Source organism: Nicotiana tabacum, chromosome 22 (assembly GCF_000715075.1).
Source record: "Nicotiana tabacum cultivar K326 chromosome 22, ASM71507v2, whole genome shotgun sequence".
In the NCBI taxonomy this organism is placed as follows: domain Eukaryota; kingdom Viridiplantae; phylum Streptophyta; class Magnoliopsida; order Solanales; family Solanaceae; genus Nicotiana; species Nicotiana tabacum.
In genome coordinates this window covers 125,970,728-125,996,915 of record NC_134101.1, presented here as the reverse complement: position 1 = coordinate 125,996,915, position 26,188 = coordinate 125,970,728, and the positions used below count along the sequence as shown (strand labels likewise).

The following is a 26,188-nucleotide window of genomic DNA, read 5'->3' as shown; positions in this document are numbered from 1 at the left end:
TTAAAACTTGTTTAACTTTAACAACACTTCTTGTAAAATCTAGGAGTTATAAAAATTCTCAAATATGTTTAAATGAGTTTCGAATTTTTTAAAAATATATTTGCAAGATTTGATTGTTGAAAATTTAGTGTAACATAATTTTTAGATGGAAACCAAAAAATTTAATGATTTAAATCATTGTCCAAAAGTATTAAAACTTTCAAATTAACTATAGTTGCATAGAGAACAGAGAAGCTGTTAAAGTTGATCCATATATGTGGGACATGTCACGTATTGGGTAAACGAGTGGTTTGAGTTTTAAAATAGTATAGGTTTAAAATTAGTATTTTACTAATAACTTTTAAAAATAAATTTTTGCCATGTCATTAAATCTCACCGGAAAATATAAATTTGACAAGAATAACCTTTAAGTGAACTAGGTAAATCGAAGTGATTTTAAAAGATAAAAGAAAGTTATATGATTTTGATGACCAATAACCCAAAGTTGAGTGACTTTTGAAAGCCAAAAAGAGTTAGTATATGACTTTAATGGTTAATTTTACAAAGTTGAGTGACCATATAAGCCATTAACTCAAAAAAGAATGCAAGATAAACTTTTTAAAAAAATAAAAAAATCGAAGACGAATATTCATCATATAACAAAACACACACCTTTCCCAAACATTAAAAGCCATTAATAAAGTACAATAATTCAGTCAAAGTTTTGCAATGTTGGTATGAAATACAATAAAGTCTATTGAATTGCAGTAAAGACCTATGGACAGAGTTGTACATTGAACTAACTAAATTGAATTATTGAATTACCAGGAAAAAATAAATAATTAAAAATTCTTGTATTGGAAAAACGTGCAAGTCGCCATATACTTGCACACTTTCACTCTGCTTTCCAATTCACGTCGATCTCATCGATAACTCCTGCTTCTGCTTCTCTACCAGACTCCATAATGGCGTTCGCGTCTTCCTCCATTTCTAGATCCAACACTTCCTTTCCTTCAGTTTCTTATCCTTTCGTAAAATTTCCCCACATTGCATCCATTTCAATTCACAATAAGTCGTTATTCCCTTCTCAATTTACCCTCAAACGTACCAGAAATGCTTCTCTTCGTCCACGTATCACAACCCAGCTCTCTCCAGGTCAACTTCACCTCGGGCCCTCCTCATTTTACTGAATCGATTTTTCGGTTTCTAGAGTATTTCTTAATTGGTACGTTGGTTATTTCTGTTTCAGATTATGTCCCGGATTCAAAATTTTACATAATTGAAGCAATCTTAAGGTGACCCAACTCACTTTTCTTATGGACTTACTCTCTATTTTATTTAATTTATTCTACCCTCTTCCCTTTCTCCCTCTGGCTTTATACTTTGCATGATAATTTTTTTTTTTGCCTATTTCAAATACGGCTGCCAAAATTTGGAATGGATCAGACCATGGAGGATTCAACAGGTTTCTTCGGTAAGGACTGGTAGTTACCATGTGCATGCTGTTTTTATTAATTGATTTTAGTTTGTTAATCGGTATTATTCAATCAAGCAGCTAAGCCTCGATACCAAATTAGTGTTGGCATGATCGAGTATTTAGCCTCTGGTCCCAAACATAAAAAGTAGTAACATTAGTGGTTAGCTGTGTAATAGTTGTATTTATTTTTCTCTAGCTATTTTTGTAATACTGCTTAGCCTTCTTAGAGGGTGTTTGGATTGACTTTTAAGCTGGTCAAATAAGCTTTTAAGCTCTTTTTAGCTTTTTTCAATGTTTGGCAAAGTCAAAAAGTGCTTAAAATAAGTTAAAAACTTCTTAAAACAAGTCAAAAACAACAAGCTGGGCAATCCCAACTTACTACTTTTTGGCTTAAAAGTTAGTTTTGCTGAAAAACTATTTTTTTTTAAGCCAATCCAAACGTGCTCTTAGTATGTTAGTTGTCTCTTCGATATTGGGCACCGGATAGATGTGGCCCATTGTATAAATATGTAGTAATGGATCTAGAAAAACCATCAAATATTTTGCCCTCATTTTCGTTACATACAGAGAAGAAAAATGTTCTCTTCGCATGGCTTGAAACCCTAATAATCTAATTCCTCCATTCGAGATGTTTTCATGGTATCAGAGCGGGTGTTTCTGACTTCTCTCATCGATCCTCAACGTCCGATCTTACCCCGCATTCATGTAATCAACGTATGGAGGTTTTCTGGTCATCACATTGATTCGAGTTTTCCTTCGAATTTTGGTTTGATTCTTCATTTCTAGCTAGTTTCCACCGGTGTATAAATTTTCTTCTCAATGTTTGGGTCAATTTTCCGACGTGTGTTCTTCAATTGATTTCAATCTGGGCGGTGAAGAAATTAGGGTTTTTGCTCAATTTTGTGGGTGAAAAGGTCCGATTTTGAAGGTCGTTCTTCTGCGATAGCGAAGAAGGCCGGTAATCTTATTCCTTTCTTTTTAAAATTGTTTGATTACAACACTATCTAACTTCACTAGTTAGGTATTAGACGAACGGTGTAATGGGAACTCCTGAGACTGAGAACTTTTCTCCTGATCCCTCTAGTCCTTTGTTTGTTCACTCCTCTGATATTTTCGGAATTTCTCTAGTTCATGCTCCTTTTTAGGGAAGTGGATTTGGGGGTTGGAAGAGGAAGATGATTGTTGCCCTCTCTGCTAAGAATAAAATAGCCTTCGTAGATAGTACATGCACCAGACCAACTACTAGTGGACCTCAACAGAAAATATGGGACAGATGTAATAATATGGTGATTTCCTGGTTAACCAGTTCCCTTTCCCTTGAAATAGCAGAGAGTGTGCAATATTCTGACATTGCTCAAAGTATTTGGACTCAACTCCAAACTAGGTATGGGACTGCAAATAGGGCAAAGATTTTTGAACTCAAGCGTGAACTAGCCTAAACATCTCTAGGTGCTTTAGACATAGCTTCATATTTTAATAAACTAAAGTAACTATGGGATGAACTAGGGGTAATCTGCACCAATCATGCACAAAGGTGTGTTTGTGCTCCTACAACAGGAGGATGAGGAGAACAAGCTTTTCCAATTCCTAATGGGTTCAAATGAGGTGTATGTGGGTGTTAGGAGCAATTTGCTTATGATGCAGCCCCCTCCAACTCTTGATAGTGCTTATAACATCTTACTTAGTGATGAAAAACAAAGACAAGTCCCATCTAATTCCCGGTTAAACTCTGACTCAATGTCCTTTAATGTGAACACTAATGCAAAAATGTGTTCTCATCCTGGTGTTGGTCCTGTCCCAGCCTTCAATCATAGCACTCCTCCTCCAAGGCAGTATCCTCAAAGGATAAATTTTGAACAGAACAAGGTGACATTGTTCTGCAAGTACTGTAAGAAGTCTGGACATTTAATTGATAAATGCTTCAATCTTTATGGGTTTCCACAAAATTCTAAGGTGGTCAAGGGTAAAAGAGGTGCTGCACATAGTGCTGCTGGTTCTGAGCATGGTAACCCTGAGTTCAACAATTCTGATTCTGCTCCTAATTTCAACGAGGGTCCAACTTCTATTACCCCAGCTATTGAAACTCAAAATTCAGTCATTCTAGGGTTGACCAAGCAATAGTATGCACAATTGATCAGTCTGCTGCAACATTCCAACTTGGGAGAATCCACCAGCTCTTCATCCAACCTTATGTGTTCTGCAAATTTTGCTGGTACTATGTTGACTAAGAGTCCTGTTTCTAATTCTAAACTTTGCATGCTCACCCATATTAATTCTATCTCCTGGATAATAGATTCAGGGGAAACTGATCATATGACCTCTAACAAAGATTTACTTACTAATATTGTCCCTTTGACAGTACCCTATCTTGTCACACTTCCCAATGGATACAAAGTAAAAGTAACTTCAACATGATTCTTTGCTTTGACTCCTTCTATCACACTACACAATGTTTTATTCATCCATTCCTTTCAACACAACTTAATTTCTGTTCATAAGTTGATATTACAGCTGCACTGTATAGTTTTGTTCACTTCTACTTCTTGTCTGTGGCATATGCTACAGGCCCCTTCTCCGAAGATGCCTCTGGAACTTGGTAAGAAGGAAGCTGGCCAATACAAGCTTGCTTGGAAAAGACCAGCAGACTCAGTGCCATTTTCTTCTAGTTATGTTTCTATTTCATGCAATAATATCTCTTCTTGTAATTCTAGCATTGATTCTAGTAATGTCTCTCCATGTAATCCTAACAATACTGTTGCTACTAATAAAACATTGCCATGTGCTGATGTTTCTATGAATGGTTTGGATTACATTTGGCATCAAAGATTAGCACATATTCCTTTTACTGCTATGAAAAATATATCTATCTTATCAACTTCTTTGCCACCTAGGCAATCCTTTCCTTGTTCCATTTGTCCTATTGCTAGACAAACTAGACTTCCTTTTCCTAGTAGTTGTATTAGTACCACTAAACCCTTTCAATTGATACATATTGATACATGGGGGCCTTATCATACACCCACATCTTCTGGATCTAAGTATTTTCTTACAATTGTTGATGACTTCTCTAGAGCTACTTGGACTCACTTATTGGGGATCCAAGAGTAAGGCTTTCTCCTTAATCAAAGCCTTCTTAGCCATGGTTCACACCCAATTTGAGGTGTCAGTACAAACCATTAGAAGTGATAATGCTTTGGAATTGGGGTCTAGTCAAGCTAATTCTTCCTACTTTGCTGAACTTGGGATAATTCACCAAATAACTTGTCCTCACACACCTCAACAAAATGGTGTGGTTGAAAGAAAACATAGAACTCTCCTAGAAACATGTAGGGGTCTATTGTTTCAGTCCAAACTTCCTGTCAGTTTTTGTGGGGACTGCTTGCTAACTGCTACTTATTTGATCAACAGAATTCCATCTAGAATTCTTCAGAATAGGTCTCCATATGAAGTCTATAGGGGAAGTCACCTAACTATTCCCATTTGAGGGTCTTTGGTTGTTTAGCTTATTCAACTGTGCCAATTCCTCACAGGGACAAGCTACATCCCAGGGCTATTCCTTGTGTTTTCTTAGGCTATCCTTTTGCCAAGAAGGGTTACAAACTTTACAATCTACATACCAAGAAATGCTTTGTATCCAGGGATATCATTTTCCATGAACACTGTTTACTTTTGCTACTTCTCCTCCCTCTTTTGAACCTCCACCTTTTATGTCACACTTCCTCCTCCCAATGATGTTCCTTTCACTTTTTCTCCTCCTCCCACTTTTGTTGCTTCTCCTACTTCTTTTGCTCCTCCCTCTCCCTCCAATCATTCTCCTTCTTCTTCCGGTTCTTCTCCTACTGTTCATCCTACTTTTCCTGTACCTAGTCTTTCTCCTCCTGCTCATAATACTTTTCCTGTACCTTTTAATCCTGATATCCCTTCTCCTCCCACTTCTTCCCTTTCTCCTCCTATTAGAAAATCTTCCAGACAACATAATGCTCCATCTTACCTCCAAGATTATGTATGTAAATTGCCTTCTTTCTCTGCGGCCCATTCCTCTTCCCACCCTTTAGAATCTAAACCTACTAGTTACTCTCAGGCTGCCTTATTCCCAGCTTGGCAGGATGCCATGAGGAAGGAGTTTGAAGCCTTGGATTCCAATCAGACTTGGGATGTTGTCCCTCTTCCTGCTGGCAAGAAGCCTATAGGTTGCAAATGGGTGTACAAAATCAAGTATAGGGCTAATGGTAGTGTTGAGAGATACAAAGCTAGACTTGTCATAAGGGGTGACACTCAAGTTGAAGGGGTTGACTTTACAGAAACCTTTTCCCCTGTAATTAAAATGTCTACTGTCAAATGTTTAGTAGCTGTAGCTGTTAAGAAACATTGGCCTTTTTTTCAACTTGATATTAATAATGCTTTTCTTCATAGGAATCTTGATGAGGAGGTTTATATGAAATTACCCCAGAGGCTGTCCATTTCTTTTCCTTCTACTTCTGTTCCTCTTGTTTGTAAGCTGAAGAAATCCCTTTATGGTCTTAGACAGGCTTCTAGACAATGGTATGCCAAGCTTTCCCAGGCCTTATATTCTAAGGGTTACTCTCATTCCCTTAATGATTACTCTTTGTTTGTCAAAGGCAGTCCTGCATATGGTTCTTCTGGTAGTGTATGTTGATGACATCATTATAACTGGGGATGACAGTGTTGAAGTCACTTCTTTGAAGCAGTTCTTGGACTCTCAGTTCAAAATCAAAGATCTGGAGTCTTTGCATTACTTCCTGGGTATTGAAGTGTGTTCTGTTTCTGGTGGGGTTATTCTCAATCAAAAGAAATTTACTTCTGATCTTCTTCAGCAGTTTGCCTGCACTGCAGTCACTCCTGTGGTCTGTCCCTTGGATTTGAACACCAAATTGTATGCTGATTCTGGTGATTTACTGCCTGCTCCTAGTCTTATAGAAGTCTGGTAGGCAAATTGCTATTCCTCACTCATACCAGACCTGATATTTGTTTTGTTGTTCAGCATTTAAGTCAGTTTCTGAAGTCTCCAAAGGCACATGACTGCTGCTTTACTTGTATTGAGATATCTCAAAGGTACTATGGATTTAGGTTTGTTTTATTCAAATTCCAATGATTTCTCTATTACTGCTTTCTCAGATAGTGACTGGGCAGCTTGCCCTGGCACCAGGAGGTCTGTCACTGGTTTTTGCATTTTTTTGGGGGACAATCTAGTTAGTTGGAAGTCCAAGAAACAACCCATTGTTTCTCTCTCTTCAGCTGAAGCTGAATACATGGCTTTGAGCAAAGTGGTTGCTGAGTTAACTTGGTTTTCTAGGTTGTCGAATGATTTTGCTGTGCCTGTTATGCTTCCCTTTTCTGTTTTTTGTGACAATCAAGCAACCCTCCATATAGCTAAGAATCCAGTCTTCTATGAGCGTACGAAGCACATTGAGCTGGCGGATATGCTCACTAAGCCTCTGCCAAGCACTCTTCATCATCATTTGCTCTCCAAGTTGCAGGTGGTCTCCCCCTCCAACTTGAGGGGGGGGGTTGGCATGATGGAGTATTTAGCCTCTAGTCCCAAACATAAAAAGTAGTAACATTAGTGGTTAGCTGTGTAATAGTTGTATTTATTTTTCTCTGGCTATTTTTGTAATACTGCTTAGCCTTCTTAGTTAGTATGTTAGTTGGTCTCTTGGATATTGGGCACCGGATAGATGTGGCCCATTGTATAAATATGTAGTAATGGATCTAGAAAAACCATCAGATATTTTGCCCTCATTTTCGTTACATACAGAGAAGAAAATGGCTTGAAACCCTAATGTGATTTTACCTAAATTCCTCCATTCGAGATGTTTTCAATTAGTTAGGGTCAAGTATATGAATCGTCTATATCAATCTGCTCTATTTTGGCTGTATGTAAGCATTAGAAGGCTAGCATCATTCGATATTCAGTAGGATTGTTATAGTGAGACTATTTCTATGCTAGTTGTCAACCTACTAAAGGTTTACTCCTTTATCGGGGTTGGGGCCGGCTATGCTTGCAAAGCTCAGAAAGACAAGAGTTAGTATTTTAACTACTAATGATCAAATCAATATAAAATGTAGGCTAAAACCTATATCTGGAAGCTGAAAAGATTTATAAATTTTTTGAAGATTTATGTCGTAAAATGACATTTATCAATTATGGAAGGAGAATATGTTTCCCAGCAGCACTTCAATTCCGTTTATAAAATGATGGAAGTAACATTAGCCTTCATATTTGCTTAACATTGTAGAATATCTGTAGTTTTTGTTACTGCTTTTTCATGCAAGATGGACTCTGAAAATCTAATGTTGTAACTTTCATTATAGAGGCTTCTGACGAGGCATGATCTTCTTTAACAAGATTTTATGGTGTTTGAATGTTGATTGCTTTGCCTGTGTGTTTGTTTGTATCAAGAATTTGCAAGATACTTTAGACCCTACATCTGAAACACCATTAAGTTTATTACTTCGTCAAAGATGCAAACCTTTGTTCTCTTACCCGCATTTCCACATTTTTCCGGTTATACTTGTTCTCCTTTGCCCTTTGACTCATTAATGACACAAGTTTATGAGATTATCTCGAAGTACCTTGATAGGCACACTTGCAGTTAGGGGTGTTCATAAAAACCCGAAAAACCGAAAACCAAACCAAACCGACCAAAAAAATCGATACTTTTTGGTTTGGTTTTGGTTTTGAATTTTAAAAACCGATCAAATTTGGTTTGGTTTTGGTTTTAATTAGAAAAAACCGAACCAAACCGACTATAAGAGTAGCTATTTCTAATTTATTATTACACCTATACATATGTATATTGTTATACAAAGTTTCAAAAAATTTATGGTAAATGTTAATAGTTTGCACTTTTAATATAGTTCTTTACCTTTACATTCTAGTTTGATTGGTAGTTTTCTTTTGTTTAGTGTAAGAATCCATTCAGTGTTAAAAATAACATATTTTTAATTGAGTCCTTAAATTATTCATCACTATTTGATTCAATTATCATCAATATATTTTGGTAAATAATAGATTTCTCAAAGGGCAATTGATTTGATAGTGTTACATTGAAAATGTGGTCGGCGGAATATGTGTTTGGTAGTGTATGTCTTATATATAAGAAAAAACCGACAAATAACCAAAAAAACTGAAAAACCGACATAAACCGAATCGAGAAAAACCGACTTAATTGGTTTGGTTTGGTTCTAATATTTGAAAAACCGACTTATTTGGTTTGGTTTCTTTTTAGGAAAAAACCGATCCAAACCGAACCATGAACGCCCCTACTTGCAGTAGGTTCTGAAGGTACTGTAATGCTAAGCCATAGTAATTGTTGTTAAGTTAATATTTATTTTCCTGATCTTCCTCGTAGTTCATAGTCAAACAAGAGCAAAAACCTTGTCACGTGAATAATATAAATCTTCACGGCAGTATTAACCCTGTTTCTATGGATATCTATCCCATAACCCAAGCATAATTCACATATTTTACATGCAAATGCAAATTCTACTGGTTCTTGTAATGTGTCCTTCAAATAGACTAGTAGAGTGCGCATGTGTTCTTTAGTTAGTACGTTGTTGACACATATTGAGCTTCTGTAGATTCTGTGATTCCTTTGCTGAAGGTGGGAAGTTTTGTGACTAATAAGTTGAAAGTAAATACAAGAGGAAACAGGCTTAAGGCCAATTATATGGCGTTGTACAGTAGAGTCCACATTTTTTTTAAGAACGTATTAGAATTCATTTCAGAATTTCCTGTAAGATATTTCTGGTTACTCGAAGATAAAAGGTGCCTTTACTTGTACTTGCTGAAACATGAAGTCACTATTGAAAATGGGCATTCGTGGCATCACGGTTTCTGATGTTCGTGGGTTTGGCGCTCAAGGTGGCTTGACAGAGAGACAAGCTGGTAGGGAAAATATTTGTTACTTTAGCTGCTCCTTATTGACCATTGTTGTGCAAGATTCTGAAGCTTTGAGCCTTTGATGTATCTGCTCTTTGCAGGCTCCGAATTCTCATAAGACAAGTTTCTTGCAAAAGTTAAGATGGAGATTGTTGTGCGCACAGACCAGGTTTTGGACTAAATGCCTGCAAGCTTCCACACTCACACACACACTCTCTCTCTCTCCCCCATAAAAGAATTTTTTTTGTGTGCGTGTGTGTTTGTGTGTATATTCATACAAATATTTTGATCCTTCGGAAAATCATTTCAGTTTTCCTGTGTGGAATGGAGCCTTCTTTGCCAAAATAATGGTCATTCCAAACCTGTACCCCAAAATTGTTGAGGGAAACTGTTCTTTTGACCCTTGAGTTTTGAATACTTCCTGAATTTTGGTGATATGACTTTTTCACTTCACTTAAATTTTAATGGTTTATAGTCGGATTCCTCCATTTAATGCTTTTTCATCTAGCTTCCCATACTTTTGAATGATGTCCTGATCTAGCCTGCTGTACTGCCGTATTAGGTTGAAGCTGTCATAGCAAAGATAACTGAAGAGGCAAGAACTGGTGAAATTGGTGATGGGAAGATCTTCTGTAAGTCTTTCTCTTCATAATCCTGGAATTCAATTACCAGTTATGTTGCACCAAAGGAAAGACCGGAAGGGGAAAACAAAGATAACCAACTCATGCTTGTAATTGTGCTGGAATTTCTCCAACCAGGCTTGAGACCATGATTGAAGAGTTAAAGTTTCTTTAATGAGGCTCAATGAGTATCTCATATTTTCCTTGTAAGGCTGCAGTCTTTGTTGGGATAGGTGTAACTCAAAGCTTTTAAATTCTGTGCTCTTTGCTAGCAAAGATTTATATTCCAATTATAAAGGTGTTACCTTTGTGTACAACATGGATATGGGGCTTAGATATTTCAACTATATGTATACATAGGAAGCCTTTTTCTTTTTTCTTCGTCTTTTGGTTCAGGTCTAGTTGTGGACTTCAAGGATTCCTCCAATTTGTCATTCCTAACATGCCCTTATATAGCGGAGTCTTAAAAATTATGTTACTCAAGTCATAATTGTGGCATTTTCTATGATAAGATTTAGCCTAGATATTTATTGTTTCTAAATTTTGTATTAGAAGATATTCTGGAGTTCCAATAAATTTAATACTCCCTCCGTTTCAATTTATGTGAACCTATTTCCTTTTTGGTCCGTGCCAAAAAGAATGACCCCTTTTCTTATTTGGAAACAATTTACCTTTATGCAATGATTTATAGCCACATAAAATATATGTGCCTCATTTTACGCCACAAGTTCAAAAGTCTTCTCTCATTTCTTAAACTCCGTGCCCAGTCAAATGGGTTCACATAAATTGAAACGGAGGGAGTGTTAAGTAGTAGACCCTTCTGCTAACATGTCTGGTTGACTAAATATCCTCCAACCTGTGCTTATCACTGAGCGAATCATACTATTATTAGTCTTATGATCTTGTACGGGTTCCTGCTTAACCAATTAGTCAACTAGAACTGTCAAAGTTGATAAGTTCAAGTTTACGGGAAAGGCAATTTAGTGCTGGTGGGAAAAGGCAATTTGGACAGTCTAGCCATAGGAGAAATATCACATGGAACTGTTTGCCACTCTCACATAGAGAGATATTAGAGATATGCTTCATATTCATGGAAAAAAGAAAAAGAGATATGCTTCATGTTAGAATAAGAAATGTGTCCCAAATGATAATACCGTATAACATCTTGTGACAATGAAGCATTAGAGACATGATACTTCTGTAAATCAGTTGTAGAAGATGACTTATCCAGAACATAGGATGGATTTACAATGGAAACAATTGTGTCACATTTATTTATGTACGGCGGCTAAGAACGCAGCGTTTGCTCGTTTGTACGAGGAGCTCGAGGGCAAAGGCGGAGACAAGAGGTTGTACCGGTTGGCCAAGGTGAGGGAGAGGAAAGCCCATGACTTAGACCAAGTCAAGTGCATCAAGGACGAGGATGGAAAAATGTTGATGGACGAGGCACTCATTAGGAGAAGATGACAGACATACTTCCATAATCTGTTGAATGAGGAGGGGGATAGACGCATTGTTCTGGGTAAGTTGTAGCACTCCGAGAGTCGGCGGGATTTTGGGTACTGTAGGCGGTTACGGTAGAGGAGGTGGAAGGGGCGATGCGTAAGATATGCAGGGGCAAAGCAACGGGGCCAGACGAAATCCCGGTGGAATTCTGGAAGAGCGCGGGGCGAGCAGGTTTGGAGTGGCTCACTGGGCTGTTTAATGTTATTTTTAAGACAAAGAAGATGCCCGAAGAATGGAGATGGAGTACGATGGTTCCGTTTTACAAGAACAAGGGTGATATCCAAAATTGCAATAATTATAGGGGTATCAAGTTATTGAGTCACACTATGAAGGTTTGGGAGAGGGTGGCAGAGGCCAGGGTGAGGAGGTGCATGTCTATTTTCGAGAATCAGTTTGGATTCATGCCGGGGCGTTCGACTACGAAAGCGATTCATCTGGTAAGGAGATTAGTGGAGCAGTACAGGGAGAGGAAGAAGGATTTGCATATGGTGTTTATTGACCTTGAGAAGGCATACGATAAAGTTCCGAGGGAGGTCCTATGGAGGTGTTTGGAGGTTAGCGGCGTTCCGGTAGCGTACATTAGGGTGATTAAGGATATGTATGATGACGCTAAGACTCGGGTGAGGGCTGTGGGTGGTGACTCGGACCATTTCCCTGTGGTGATGGGGTTGCACCAGGGATTGGCTCTTAGCCCATTTTTGTTTGCCTTGGCGATGGATGTACTGTCGTGTCACATCCAAGGGGAGGTACCTTGGTGCATGCTATTTGCCGATGATATAGTGTTGATTAACGAGACGCGTAGTGGAGTTAACGCGAGGTTGGAGGTTTGGAGACAAACCTTGGAATCTAAAGGTTTCAAACTGAGTAGAACCAAGACAGAATACTTGGAGTGCAAATTCAGTGAGACCCATGATGCAGACGAAGAGGTTAAGGTTGATGCTCAAGTTATCCCCAAGAGAGTGAGTTTTAAGTATCTCGGGTCTATTATCCAGGGTAACGGGGAGATTGATGAAGATGTCATACATTACATCAGAGTGGGGTGGATGAAGTTGAGGCTCGCTTCCGGTGTTCTATGTGACAAGAATGTGCCGTTAAGGCTTAAGAGTAAGTTTTATCGAGTGGTGGTTCGACCCGCTATGCTGTATGGAGCTGTGTGTTGGCCAGTCAAGAACTCCCACATGCAGAAGATAGGAGTAACAGAGATGAGGATGTTGAGATGGATGTGTGGGTGTACCAAGCGAGATAGGATTAAGAATGAAGCTATCCAGGAATCGAGTGGGAGTAGCGGCTGAGATGGTTTGGACATGTTAGGAGAATAAGCATTGATGCCCCTGTCAGGAGGTGTGAGAGGTTGGCCATGGAGAGTTTGAGAAGGGGTCGAGGTAGGCCTAAGAAGTACTGGGGAGAAGTGATTCGGCAGGACATGACACTGCTTCAGCTCACTGAGGACATGACACTTGATGGGAGGGTGTGGAGGTCGAGGATTAAGGTAGAAGGTTAGTAGGTAGTTTATAGTGTTCACCGATAGGCTTAGTAGCATGCATGTCCCTTCATATTCTTAGATTTTTATTACGTAATGTGGTTTTGTTCGCCTCAGGTATTGTATTCCCTGTTGCTATTATTTGATACTATTTATCCTTTATCTGTCCCTTTTTTTTCTCTTTCATCTTTCTTACTTCCTTGCTTCCCTCTTCTTCTTCTTGCCCTTCCTGAACCGAGGGTCTATTGGAAATAGCCTTTCTACCTGCATTAGGTAGGGGCAGGGTCCACGTACAAACTACCCTCCCCAGACCCCACATATTGGGATCAAACTGTGTTTTTTGTTGTTGTTGTTGTTGTTGTTGTATCAGAATTCAGAACTGCGTAGAATATTTTAAGGCTTGTGGTTTGTTGAACGAATATCAGAATGTTATGAACTTGGTAGGAGTTGCAAGAGATACAAGCCGCTTGCAGCTTCACCAAGTACCAATAGCCTCCTTATTGAAGGGGGCCTGTAGCAAGCTAGAGGAGTGAGTAAATATGTGTTGTATAGGTAGTTCGTCAAACTTGGTAAATGTAAAGTACAGAGACAATAGAAAAATCTCTCGTGTTGTATTCAAGAAGTAACAAGTATATATACAAGTACACAGAGCCTTAACTATGGAAAGAATCAAAAAGGAAATCTTATAAATCTCCTGTGAGCCCCTATAATTATGCTAGCTATGTATATTACATAAGATTATGTCTACATTCATTATCTAACACTCCCCCTCAAGCTGGGTCATAGATATTGATCATGCCCAACTTGTTACAAAGGTAATCAACTCGAATTCCATTCAACGCCTTTGTGAACAAATTAGCCGGTTGCTCTCCTATCTTCACGTAGCCAGTGGAGATCAAGTTCTCCTGAATCTTCTCACGAAAAAATGGCAGTCAACCTCAATATGCTTAGTTCTTTCATGATACACCAGATTTGACGCAATATGGAGGGTAGCTTGATTGTCACACCAGAGTTTTGCTGGTATTGGATGCTCTAACCCAATTTCAGTCAACAAATGATGTATCCACATAATCTCACATGTAGACTGTGACATAGGTCTATGCTCGGATTCTGCACTAGATCGACATACAACTCTTTGCTTCTTACTACTCCATGATACCAAGTTTCCTCCAACAAAGACACAATAACCTGTAGTAGATCTTCTATCAATTTTCGATCCAGCCCAGTCAGCATCTGCAAAACACTCAATACGAGTATGATTGTGATTGCAATATAATATGCCAAGTCCATGAGCTCCTTTCAAGTAACACAAAATCTATTCCAAAGCTGCCCAATGTTTGACCGTTGGTGCAGACATGAACTAGCTAACAACACTTACCGCAAAAGCAATATCTGGTCGAGTCACAGTAAGGTAGTTTAATTTCCCAACTAACCTCCTGTATCTCTCTGGATCGTCAAAAGGATCACCATCATCTTTCATAAGATGCACATTAGGAACCATTGTAGTACTGCAAGGTTTAGCTGCCAACTTTCCAGTTTCTGCAAGCAAGTCAAGAATGTACTTTCTCTGAGACAAAAGAATTCCCTTCTTGCTTCTATAATTCTACTCTCAAAAAGTATTTCAACTGGCCCAAGTCCTTTTTATGAAACCTAGTATGCAGAAAGGACTTGAGGGAAGAAATCTCAGCATAGTCACTTCCTGTGATAACAATATCATCAACATATACAACAAGGAGAATATTGCCAGCTACTGATTTCCGATAGAAGACTGAGTGATCACACTTACTCATTTTCAACCCAAACTACTGAACTACCTCACTGAACTTGCCAAACCAAGCTCGTGGACTCTGCTTCAAGCCATACAAGGACTTCTTCAAATGACAGACTTTCCCATACTCCCCCTGAGCAACAAAACCGAATGATTGCTCCATATACACTTCCTCCTGAAGATCACCATAAAGGAACGCATTCTTGATATCCAACTGATGTAAAGGCCAATTCTCGGACGCAGTTAGAGAAATAAATAAGCGGACAGAAGTGAGTTTGGCAACCGGGGAGAAGGTGTCAGAATAATCCACCCCATAAGTTTGAGCATACCCTTTCGCCACAAGTCTGGCCTTAAGTCTTGCCACAGAACCATCTAGATTAACGTTAACTGTAAAGACCCACTTGCATCCCACTGGTTTCTTTCCCTTTGGTAAATCTACCAAATCCCATGTGTAGTTGTCCTCTAAAGCATGTATTTCCTCAAGCATTGCATCAGACCATCCGGGATGATTCAAAGCTTCCTTCACTGTTTTGGGTACGGAGATGGAGTATAGAGAAGCAATCATAGATCTAGACGTAGAGGATAAGTGGTCACAGGAAACAAAGTTAGCAACAACATATGTTGATTTGCAAGTACGTGTACCTTTGCGAAGAGTAATAGGAAGATCAAGATTATCTGGAGGATCAGGCAAAGGAGAATCAGATGATGCAAGAATTGGTGCGGGACATGTATCATTTGTCTCTCACCTCCGCGAATAAACTTGAACAATTGGAGGTCTTGCTGGAGCAGGTACTGAAGGCATAATAGTCGATTGATGCTCAATAAAAGAACTGGGAGATTGAAGAGTATCATCTGATTGTTCTGTTAAAGTACGGGTAACCTGATATACTAGCCACTCATCTTTCTCCCCCTAGCTTGTAAAAATAGGAGGTGCATAGAAGAATGGTGTAGTCTCTGAAAATACCACATCAGTTGACACTAAATATTTGCCAAGCTCAGTAGAATAACATCGATACCCCTTAACACACTTCACAGCTTTGGGATCAAACTTGGTAAGAGATGGTCGAACATCTCGAACATAACATGTGCTTCCAAACACCTTAGGTTTCACCGGAAATAATGACTTGTTCGGAAAAAGAACACTATAAGGCACATTTCCATCGAGTACACTAGATGGCATGCAATTAATCAGAAAACAAGTCGTAGAAACCGTATTAGCCCAGAACTATTTAGGAACCTTCATTTGGAACAAAAGTGCTCGAGCTGTCTCAAGTAGATGCCTATTCTTCCTCTCAGCAACTCCATTTTGAGAGGGTGTATCAACACATGAAGACTGATGTAATATACCATGTTGTCTCATGTAGGACTGAAATAACTCTGACATGTATTCTTTAGCATTATCACTCCTTAGAGTACGTACTGAAGCATTGAATTGAGTTTTGACTCAGCGCAAAAGGCAGAAAAATGAGTAAACACTTCAGAGTGGCTCTTCATAAAGTAAATCTAAGTCATTCGAGAAAAATCATCTATAAAAGTGACAAAATACTTATGCCCAGTTTTAGAACAACCGGACGTGGTCCCCATACATCAGAATGGACCAACTCAAAAGCTGACTCAGCTTGCTTATTAACCCTTGGACTTAACGAGATGTGATGGTGTTTTGCAAATCGACATGACTCACAATCCAATGATGAAATATTCTGAAACTGAGGACAGAGCTTCTTTAACAAAGGCAAAGAGGGATGTCCGAGTCGACAATGTGCTTCAAAAGGAGACACGATATTAGAGCATGTAACAGACCGTGGCTCCCATTCATCAAGAATGTAGAGATCACCAGATACAATCCACGAATATCAACTATCATCAAGAGGGCACATAAGTCACAATCATAGTCAAATAAATTCATACAAGTTATCAAGTGAGTGGATGCGTTCTCATACATTTATTTCCAACCCCTAACAAGTCCTAAGTGATCTCATTAACATGAAAGGATATAGACATTTGCAAATATAGCATGATACGGGTCCTAAACTACCCAAACAATTAACATAATAGTAGCTACGCACAGACTCTCGTCACCTCATGCGTACGTAGCCCCCATAATTAGCAACACATGATTAATTAACTCACATATGGGGACAATTCTCTCTTACAAGGTTAGAAAGGAGACTCACCTCACTCCAAAGCGTACTCCTATTATCAAGAACGTGCTCAAACCCTCAATTTGGAGCCGAACGATCCGAAACTAATTAAACAAGGTAGAAACTAGTCAATACAAGCTCAAGAGTTTGCATTTTAACTATTAAAGTAATTTTCCAACCCTAAACACAACTTTCCTAAAATCCGACCCCAGGCCCATGTGCTTAGATTCCGAAACTTTTCGAAGAAAGTTGTTATCTATAACTTAAGGATCAATATTATATGATTTCTACTCCATTCCATAATAAATTTCGTGGTTAAATCTAATTTTTTGCAAAATCCTAGGTTTTGCTCTAACCCCATGATTGTTCCTAATCTTTTGTGTGTTAATCTACCCAAGACTCAAGTATTAAACTCAAAATAAGTAGGATAAACTTACCTCAAGATGCTAGGTGTAATCTTTCTCTTTGGAAGCTCCCAAATCGCCCAAACAATGGTGGAAATGTGTCAAAAATGACACATTCCCGTATTAAATGAAGGCACTGCCTTCAGCGATTTTTGCACCTGTGGTTAGGGGACCACATCTGCGGTCTCTCTTCTACGAGAGGGAGTCCGCATCTGCGGAATTGGCCAGGCGGGCTGGGACCGCTTCTGCGGTCCTTGGGCCGCTCCTGCGTAGCCGCTTCTACAATGGTTTGGCTGCACCTGCGGCTGACCAACTGCATTTGCGGTTATGACAGCAACCCGGAGCATCAGCTCCTTCCAAAATTTCCTAACTCAACTCGGGCCTCGTTCGATTGACGCTCGGAGCCCTCCGGGCCCCGCCCGAACATACCGACAAGTTAAAAATCATAAAACGGACTTGCTCGAACCCTCAGAACGCCCGAAACAATGCCAAATCTAAGAATCACCCCCTAAAATCAATTGAATCAAACTTATGAATTTCAAGTTCTTCAAATTACTTCCAACGTAACGAGACATACTTAAACTACTCGGATTAACACCAAATTTTGCGTGCAAGTCTCTAATGACAATACGGAACTATTCCGGGTCTCAATACTCCGTTCAAACCTCGATAACACAAAACCCTCCCCAAACCAAATATTTAAGAACTTCAAAATCCTTAAGGAATCAACTTTCACTATTAGGCACCAAAACGTTCCCGGGTCATCCAAAACCTGATTCGGACGTACGGCCAAGTTCGAAATCATCATACGAACCTATTGGAATCCTCAAATTCGGATTCTGAGGTCATTCAAAACGTTGACCGAAGTCAAACTTGGCCTTTTAAGCTAATCTTAAGGAACCAAGTGTTCTGATTTCAACCCAAACTCTTCCAAATCCCGAACCAACCATTCCCGCAAGTCATAAACCAGTAAAAGCAAGTACATGAAGTCTTATTTAGGGGAACATGATTCTAAAATGCAATACGATCAGTCGGGTTGTTACATTCTCCACCTCTTAAACAAACATTCATCCTCAAACGGGTTTAGATTCATACCTGAAGTGCTGAATAAGTGCGGATATCTGCTCCGCATGTCCTCGTCGGACCCCTAGGTCGCCTCCTCGACTGGTTGGCCCCTCCACAGGACATTTACTGCAGAAAAACTCTTGGATCTCAACTGGCGCTCCTGCCTATCAATAATGGCAACTGGCTCCTCCTCGTAGCCCAATCTCTTGTCTAGCTGAATAGTGCTGAAGTCTAACATATGAGACTAGTCAGCGTGATACCTCTGAAGCATAAACACATGAAAAACTGGGTGGACTCCCGATGAGCTGGGAGGTAAAACAAGCTCATATGCAACCTCCCCAAGTCGCTTCAATACCTCAAATGGGCCAATAAACCTTGGGCTCAACTTGCCCTTCTTCTAGAATCTCATGACACCCTTCATTCGGCAAGACTTTCAATAGGACCTTCTCGCAGACCATGAATGATAGATCACGCGCCTTCTGGTCCGTGTAACTCTTCTGTCTGGACTGTGCTGTGTGAAGTCTTTCCTAAATCAACTTCACCTTTTCCAAGGCATCTTTTACCAAGTTTGTACCGTACAACTTAGCCTCACTGTGCTCGAACCACCCAATAGGAGAACGACATCACCGACCATATAAAGCCTCAAATGGAGCCATATCGATACTGGACTGATAGTTGTTGTTGTAAGCAAACTCTGCCAAGGGAAAGAACTGATCCCACTGCCTTCCAAAGTCGATCAACATGCTCTAAGCATGTCCTCCAAAATCTGAACTATCCGCTCTGACTGCCTATCGGTATGTGGATGAAATGTTGTGCTGAGCTTCGCACGGGTCCCCAACTCACTCTGAATGGCTCTCCAAAAATGGAAAGTGAACTGAGGGCCTCTATCCGATACGATGGAAACAGGCACACTATGCAACCAGACTATCTCCCGAATGTAAATTTGAGCCAATCTCTCTGAAGTGTAAGTAGTCACAATCGGAATAAAATGTGCTGACTTGGTCAACCTATCAACAATGACCCACACTGCATCAAACTTCCGCAAGGTCCGGGGCAACCTAACTGCGAATTCCATAGTAATGGGCTCCCATTCATCAAGGATGTAGAGATCACCAGATATATATCCTTTACCAATAACCTGCATCGTCTTAAGATCTAAAAACAAACAATGATCGGGAAAGAATACAACACAACAAGGTCTTTGGTAATTTTACTAACAAAAATCAAGTTAAAGGCTAAGTTTGGTAGACTTAATATAGATGACAGGGTAATAGAGGAGGTTGATTTAACAGTCCCAGATCCAACACTGCTACAAGTTGATCCATCAGCTACAGTAACCGGAGAGGATGCTTTATGTGAGCGAAAGCTAGAAAAAATATTTGGATTACCTGTCATGTGATTTATAGCACAAGAATCGATCACCCATTTATTGGAAGAGGTGATAAGACATGTTTTATCTGACCCAGCAAAGACAGTAACTGAAGAAGATTCCTTAACTGATTTATGATGTTGAAGGAATTTTAGAAACTCATCCGAAACTAAGATTGTTGGACTAGGAGTTGTTGAATTATTATTCTTTACCATCATTTTTCCTTTCAATAACAAACTGATTAAACTAACAGAGGTCCCCGAAGCTAAAAAATACTCAAACAAATCCTGGTAGATACAAAATCAACAATCTATTGAAAAGGATTCAACTTTAATAATCCACTCAACCAAATCAGAGAACCAAACGAATTTGTCCCCAACTCAAACAAAATCAGAGACCAACAAAGTTTCTGATAAGGAAAGACCCAACAGACAATATCAAGTCACTAATCGATCACCACAGTGAGTCAAAAATAAAGATGCAAGCTTCTCACACAGGCAACCAAGAAAAATACCATAGAATTAAAGAAATCGAATAACCAATAAACCAAACTCAAACCTGACCAAACAAAGTGAGAATAAGATCTGGTCTGAGGTTGTTCTTTCCCAAAGTGTGGTTCTATGATCAGAGAACCACCACAAGTCAACTGGAAATGTCAAAAAGACCTCTGATTAGCTTCCGGCCAAAGAATTTCCGGCAACAGATTCGACTCAACTCCGGCGAGCAGTAGACCTGCTCTGATACCATGTAAAGTACAGAGACAATAGAGAATTCTCTCTTGTGTTGTATTCAAGAAATAACAAGTATATATACAAGTACATAGAGCCTTAACTATATATGGAAAGAATCAAAAAGGAAATCCTATAAATCTGCTGTGAATCCCTGTAATTATGTTAGCTATGTATATTACATAAGATTATGTCTACATTCAAATTATGTCTACATTCATTATCTAACAGTAAATGTCTGTTGATCTCTGAAGTAAAGTCATATACACAGCTTATACATCTTTTTTACTCTGATTTACTGTTTATTGTGAAGTGTGCCATGGATTCTAGTAGACTGTTATTGGAGACAGAACAACAGGTATCAGAAAACAAAGTTATCCTACCAGGCGAAGCCTAGGTGATTAAATACATGTTGGTTAAACCTTTCGATCTTAAAAAAATAAAAATGAAAAGAAATAAAATACATCTCTTTGATCTTAATTGTTGATGTTCAGCTATATCTTGTTTCATGGTGTAGATAGTGTTCCAGAGTTGGAAATAATGAAAGCATAATCTGCAGATCTGTAAATAATTTCTGCTCATGAATCCATCATACACGAGTCATCTTGTCTAGTTTTTCTCTTGACAGAGAACTTTAAATGGGATGAATAGACTATTTCAGGGTATTAAAGTTTGTCCATCTTTTCGGGCTTTTTCTTCCGTACTGTCAAGGCACAAATACAGTTATTTCCGGTCTTTGTATTTTCATGCGGGTCGGAAAGAAGAGAAAACGTGTTAGATGTCATTATGATTGGAGATTTATAGAATATGCTGAATTACTCATATGCTCTTTTATTTTGCTTTGCAGTGGTTCCCGTTTCTGATGTGATAAGAGTTCGCACTGGTAAGCACGTTTCAGAGCATTACAAGTGCTACTTATTTGTCACTGCATCTTGACTTATCCTGTTAACTCCACCTCCTTTATAGAGGATGAAAGCTTGAATCAATGAGAATCTTGGGACACAATTTCAGGGGAGCGGGGAGAAAAGGCAGAGAGGATGGTGGGAGGGCATGCTGATATATCTTCGTCTGTGTCAACTTCTTGATGCAGCTCGGTTGATGTTAAAAGTACCATCTTTTGTTACGTGTTTAGCTGTGAAACTCTAAGAGATCCATTTTTATCACTATGAAAAATGCTGTCAATAGGTTGGGCTATGTCCTTACTTTCTTGATTTGTGTTTAGAGTTACAAATTAGACTTGCAGGAAAGTCCTTTTAATTTTCAGATTAGTTAAGCTTGGCAGCCACTATGGCTTACATTTGGCTATTCTGAGTTTTCGGACAGTGCCTTTTGCCGCGGATGTGCTCATTTCAAAAGAACCGTGTATGCCTTTGCTGTAGTTGAATCTATGTTCATATATTTTGTTTAATCGGTCGAGAACATAGCACGAAATCATATTAGTTTCAGAATTCAAGTTGGTAGCTAGTTTCTGTAGTTGTTCGCCCTCTATCCTAATTATTTAAATGTGTATATAACATTTTATTTTATTTAAGATTTTGAAAGAAATCCATGAACAGAGCAGCGTGCAAAAAAACAAGATATGGATTTCATCCTTCCAAAGGAATCATAGGTTCCTTTCTGCTCTCTCCCCTTCATATATTTTTTTAGTATGAAATGTAAATTGTAAAGAAGATATTGAATTTTGTGATATATACTAAATTATACTAATGCGACCTTTTTCTTAAAAAGAAGAGTAACATACATTTATATCTCTCTCTATCCGTCTGTATGTCTTCTATTTATATCTATTTATACTATATTAAAGTGAAAATAGCATGGGCTAGCCAGTTTTCGGACTGGTAATTATAAAGTAGCCAGCGTTTGCAAAGTCATTAAAATATAGCTACTATTTTACTGCAACACGGAAAGTTCCAGCATAATGTACTGGAGATTGGTGCACCCGTGCATGAACTTCCAGCATATTGCTGGAACTCTAACACACGAAAAGTTCCAGCATAATATACTGGAGATTTGAGCACATGTGTATGAACTTCCAGCATATTATGCTGGACCAATATATTATACCGGAACTCCAGTATATTATGCTGGAAGTCCAATATATTATACTGGAACTCCAGTATAATTATAGTGAAAATTATATTGGAACTCCAGTATACTGGAACTCTAGTATATTGTGCTGAAATTTTTTCCAGATTTTGAACAGTATTTTCATTCAGATTTATCTTTACATAAAAAGTGGCTAAAATTCGATTACTTTTGAAATTGCGGCTATTTTTCAATTACCACTTGTAAATCTGGATATTTTTGAATTTCTCCCTATATTAAAAGCACGAAGGCCCTATCGAAATGCCATTGCTTTTTTTCCCTTTTAAAAGTTGATTTCGCACTAGACAAAATAGACATTTAATTATTTTTCTAATATTTAGGACTTCACCAACTAAAATTTAATTTAAGAAAATTCTAATATTTAGGATTTCAAATTCAATTAAAATTTACTTTATTATCTTTCCTTATTTGACCAGATTTTATAAGTTTCCTTTTGGAGTTTAATATGAGACCATTAAAGTTCTTTTAATTCTTAGCTTCTAAAGTATATAGTATTATTATTTTTCCACAAATTACTAATAATTGATTACCTAAAATATGAATCATCCATCGTCAATGCATATTGTTCCCCTTTTTCATGTTAACTTTTTAAGAGTTTTGATTTAATCTTATGTATAAATTTCTAGAAGTCTAAACTAATATGACGTTAATTTAAAAAATAAATTAAGCTACAACCATACTATGTGAATGTGATGACTCAAAAGGTCATCACTCGTTTTGAAAGAAAATTCTATGTTCCGAGACCTTAAAAACCTTCTTTTGTCTCACCTCGATTTGCGTGCGCAGTTCGAGCGCGTTTCCGAAAAACTTTTATGTGAAAACTAAGTAAAATAAGAAAATTGACTTTTAAAATTGAATAAATTGACTTTGGTGGTAAACGGACCCGGACCCGTGATCCGACGATCTCATAGGGTCCGTAGTAAAATTTGGGACTTGGGCGTATGCCCAGAATCGAATTCCGAGTACCCAAGCCCCAGAAATGAATTTTTGAAAGAAATTGTTTAACTGAAATTATAAGAGTTTTTGGAAATGAAAAGAGGTTTGAAATTGATGGTATCAGACCCGTATTTTGGTTCCGGAGCCTGGTATATGTCTTATATAATAATTAAGTTGAATCTGTGAAGTTTGGTGTGAATCGGAGTTCGTTTAGTATAAATCGGACCTTTATTTGAGAAAATAAAAATTTTGATGTTCTTGAGTGATTTCATGAATTTGGGGTTTAATTCATAGTTGTTGATGTTATTTTGATGATTTGATTGCATGAGCAAGTCCGCATGATGTTTTTGGACTTGCGTGCATGTTTGATTTGGAGCCCGAGGGCTCGGGTGAATTTTGGATAAGCCACAGAGTGAAATTGGACTTAGGAAAAGTTGGTGGTATCTGGTATTTTTGCCCAGGCCTCTGATCTCACAATTGTGAGATCAGGCTTCGCAATTGCGAAGTCCTCAGCCATGGGAATTGCGACCCAAATGTCGCAAATGCGAACCTAGCCTGGGCAGGCCTTGGTCGCAAATGCGACCCTTTTATCGCAAATGCGAAATGGGCTGTGTCGCAAATGCGACTAATCCCTCACAAATGCGAAGGCAACAGGTCCTGAAGGGATTCGCAATTGCGAACTTAGGTCGCAGTTGCGACATTTGCGACCAGTTAATTAGGACTTAGACGCATTTTTCTTTATTTTTCAAACTCCCTCAAACCCTAAGCTCTCTTGGGCGATTTTCCAAAGAAAAGTTCTTCTCCAAATCGATTGTAAGTCATTTCTAACTCATTTTCTTTAATCTATAACATTTTTTCGCATGATTTCAATTTAAAATCAAGGGTTTTCATGGGGGAAATTGAGTGTTTGTGTAGAACTTAGGATTTTTAAATTTTGGGGATTTAGACCTCGATTTGAGGTCCAATTTCAAAACAAATTATATATTTGAGCTCGTGGGTGAATGAGTAATTGGGTTTTGGTTCGAACCTCGGGTTTTGACCATGTGGGTCCGAGGTCGATTTTTGACTTTTTGGAGAAAATATTATAAAACCTATTTTCATGCATTAAAATTGATTCATTTAGCATTTATTGATATCGTTAAGTAAGTTGTGGCTAAATACAAGCGAATTGGTGGTGGAAACAAGAGATAAAGCGGTAGTTAAGTAAGTTGAGGCTTAAATTGTGTTCGTGACATTGAGGTAAGTGTTTGGTCTAACCTTAGCTCGAGGGATTAGGAGTTGTGTCTTATTTGCTATGTGTTAATTGTTGAGTACGATGTATAGGTGTGGTGACGAGTATCTATATGTCGGTGTCAAGCATGACCGTGAGTCTTATACTATGATTGATGTGATTCCTTTTCGTATTGTTCATGCTTTATATGATGATTTCTATTGTTGAACATGACTTGTGGAAATATTATTGGTAATTAAACATCATAGAGCGTTGGCTCAAGTTGAGAATTGAGTTGTGAAGTAATTGTGGAAAAGAGAAGAGGTTTATGATATTGTCTCATTTGCCGGGATGTTATTGCTTTTGATATTATCTCCTTTGTCGGGATGTTACTACTCATGATATTGTTTCCCTTGCCGGAATATTGTTGTTATGCTATTGTTCCCTTGCCGGGATTTTATTGTGATATTATTGATTTCTTGCCCAAATTGCTTTGTGATTGTTGCTTGGGTGAGGAAGAGTGTAAAGCACGAAGGGTGATGTCGTGCATGATTTTGAGAGTGTTAATGTACGAAAGGTGATGCCGTGCCGATATTGTAAGGTAAAAGCACGAAGGGTAATGCCTGCCGCACGATGTACAATGCCGTGCCATGATATGAGTGATAATGCACGAAGGATAATTTCATGCTATGATTATGTGTGGTAAAAGCACGAAGGGTGATGCCGTGCCGATTCCATTAATTTTTATGGTGAGGGTGATAGTAAAAGCACGAAGGGTGATGCCGTGTACGCGTTATTGAGTTCTTGATTCTTGCTGATAATTGAATTATGACTTTCTTTAAATTCCTCTATTCGTTTTCTGTTGTCACATGATATTCCCCCGCAACATGTTTTCTCCCTCCTATCTTTAACTATAAATTTTTGCCTTTATTTTTTCGCTGTATATGATTTAACTGCACAAGTTTATTTGGTAGTCTTGTCCTAGCCTCGTCATTATTTTGTCGAGGTTAGGCTAGGCACTTACCAGCACATCGAGTCGGTTGTGCTGATACTATACTCTGCACTGTGTGCAGATCCCGATGTTGCACCTTTTGGACCACAGTGAGGTTGCTGCCTTCAGTCCATCAAGTGACCTGAGGTAGTCCTGTAGGCGTCCGCAGGCCTTGGCATCTCCTTCTATCTTTCTATTCTGTTTCTTTTATGTATTTCAGAGACAGCTTTGTATTTATCTTTCAGACCACTGTTTGTGGTATTCCTAGATAGTCCGTGACATTGTAACACCAAATTTTGGGTAGAGTTGTATGTTGGATTCTACACTAGTATATGGTTAAACTATTAGTTTTTGTCTTCCGCATTTCTGTTTATTATAATTATTCCGCTGTTGATCACCTATTATATTGAACTGTTAAAAAAGCTAAGTAAAAAAGGTTAATGAATCTATAACACTCGGCTTGCCTAGCTTTCACGAGTAAGCGCTATCACGACTCCCGAGGGTA

General features: G+C 38.6%; 1 long non-coding RNA gene and 1 pseudogene across 1 annotated transcript; one reads left to right on the top strand and one right to left on the bottom strand.

The window, feature by feature from the left end:
• Positions 1-828: 828 nt before the first annotated feature.
• Positions 829-21,995, top strand: LOC107763680 (nitrogen regulatory protein P-II homolog; annotated as a pseudogene).
• LOC142176404 (uncharacterized) lies at positions 16,248-20,835 on the bottom strand. The gene is made up of 2 exons (XR_012704977.1): positions 18,374-20,835; positions 16,248-16,495 (listed from the first exon to the last, which is right to left on the bottom strand). It is a non-coding gene; the product is annotated as an uncharacterized LOC142176404 (long non-coding RNA).
• Positions 21,996-26,188: the final 4,193 nt, after the last annotated feature.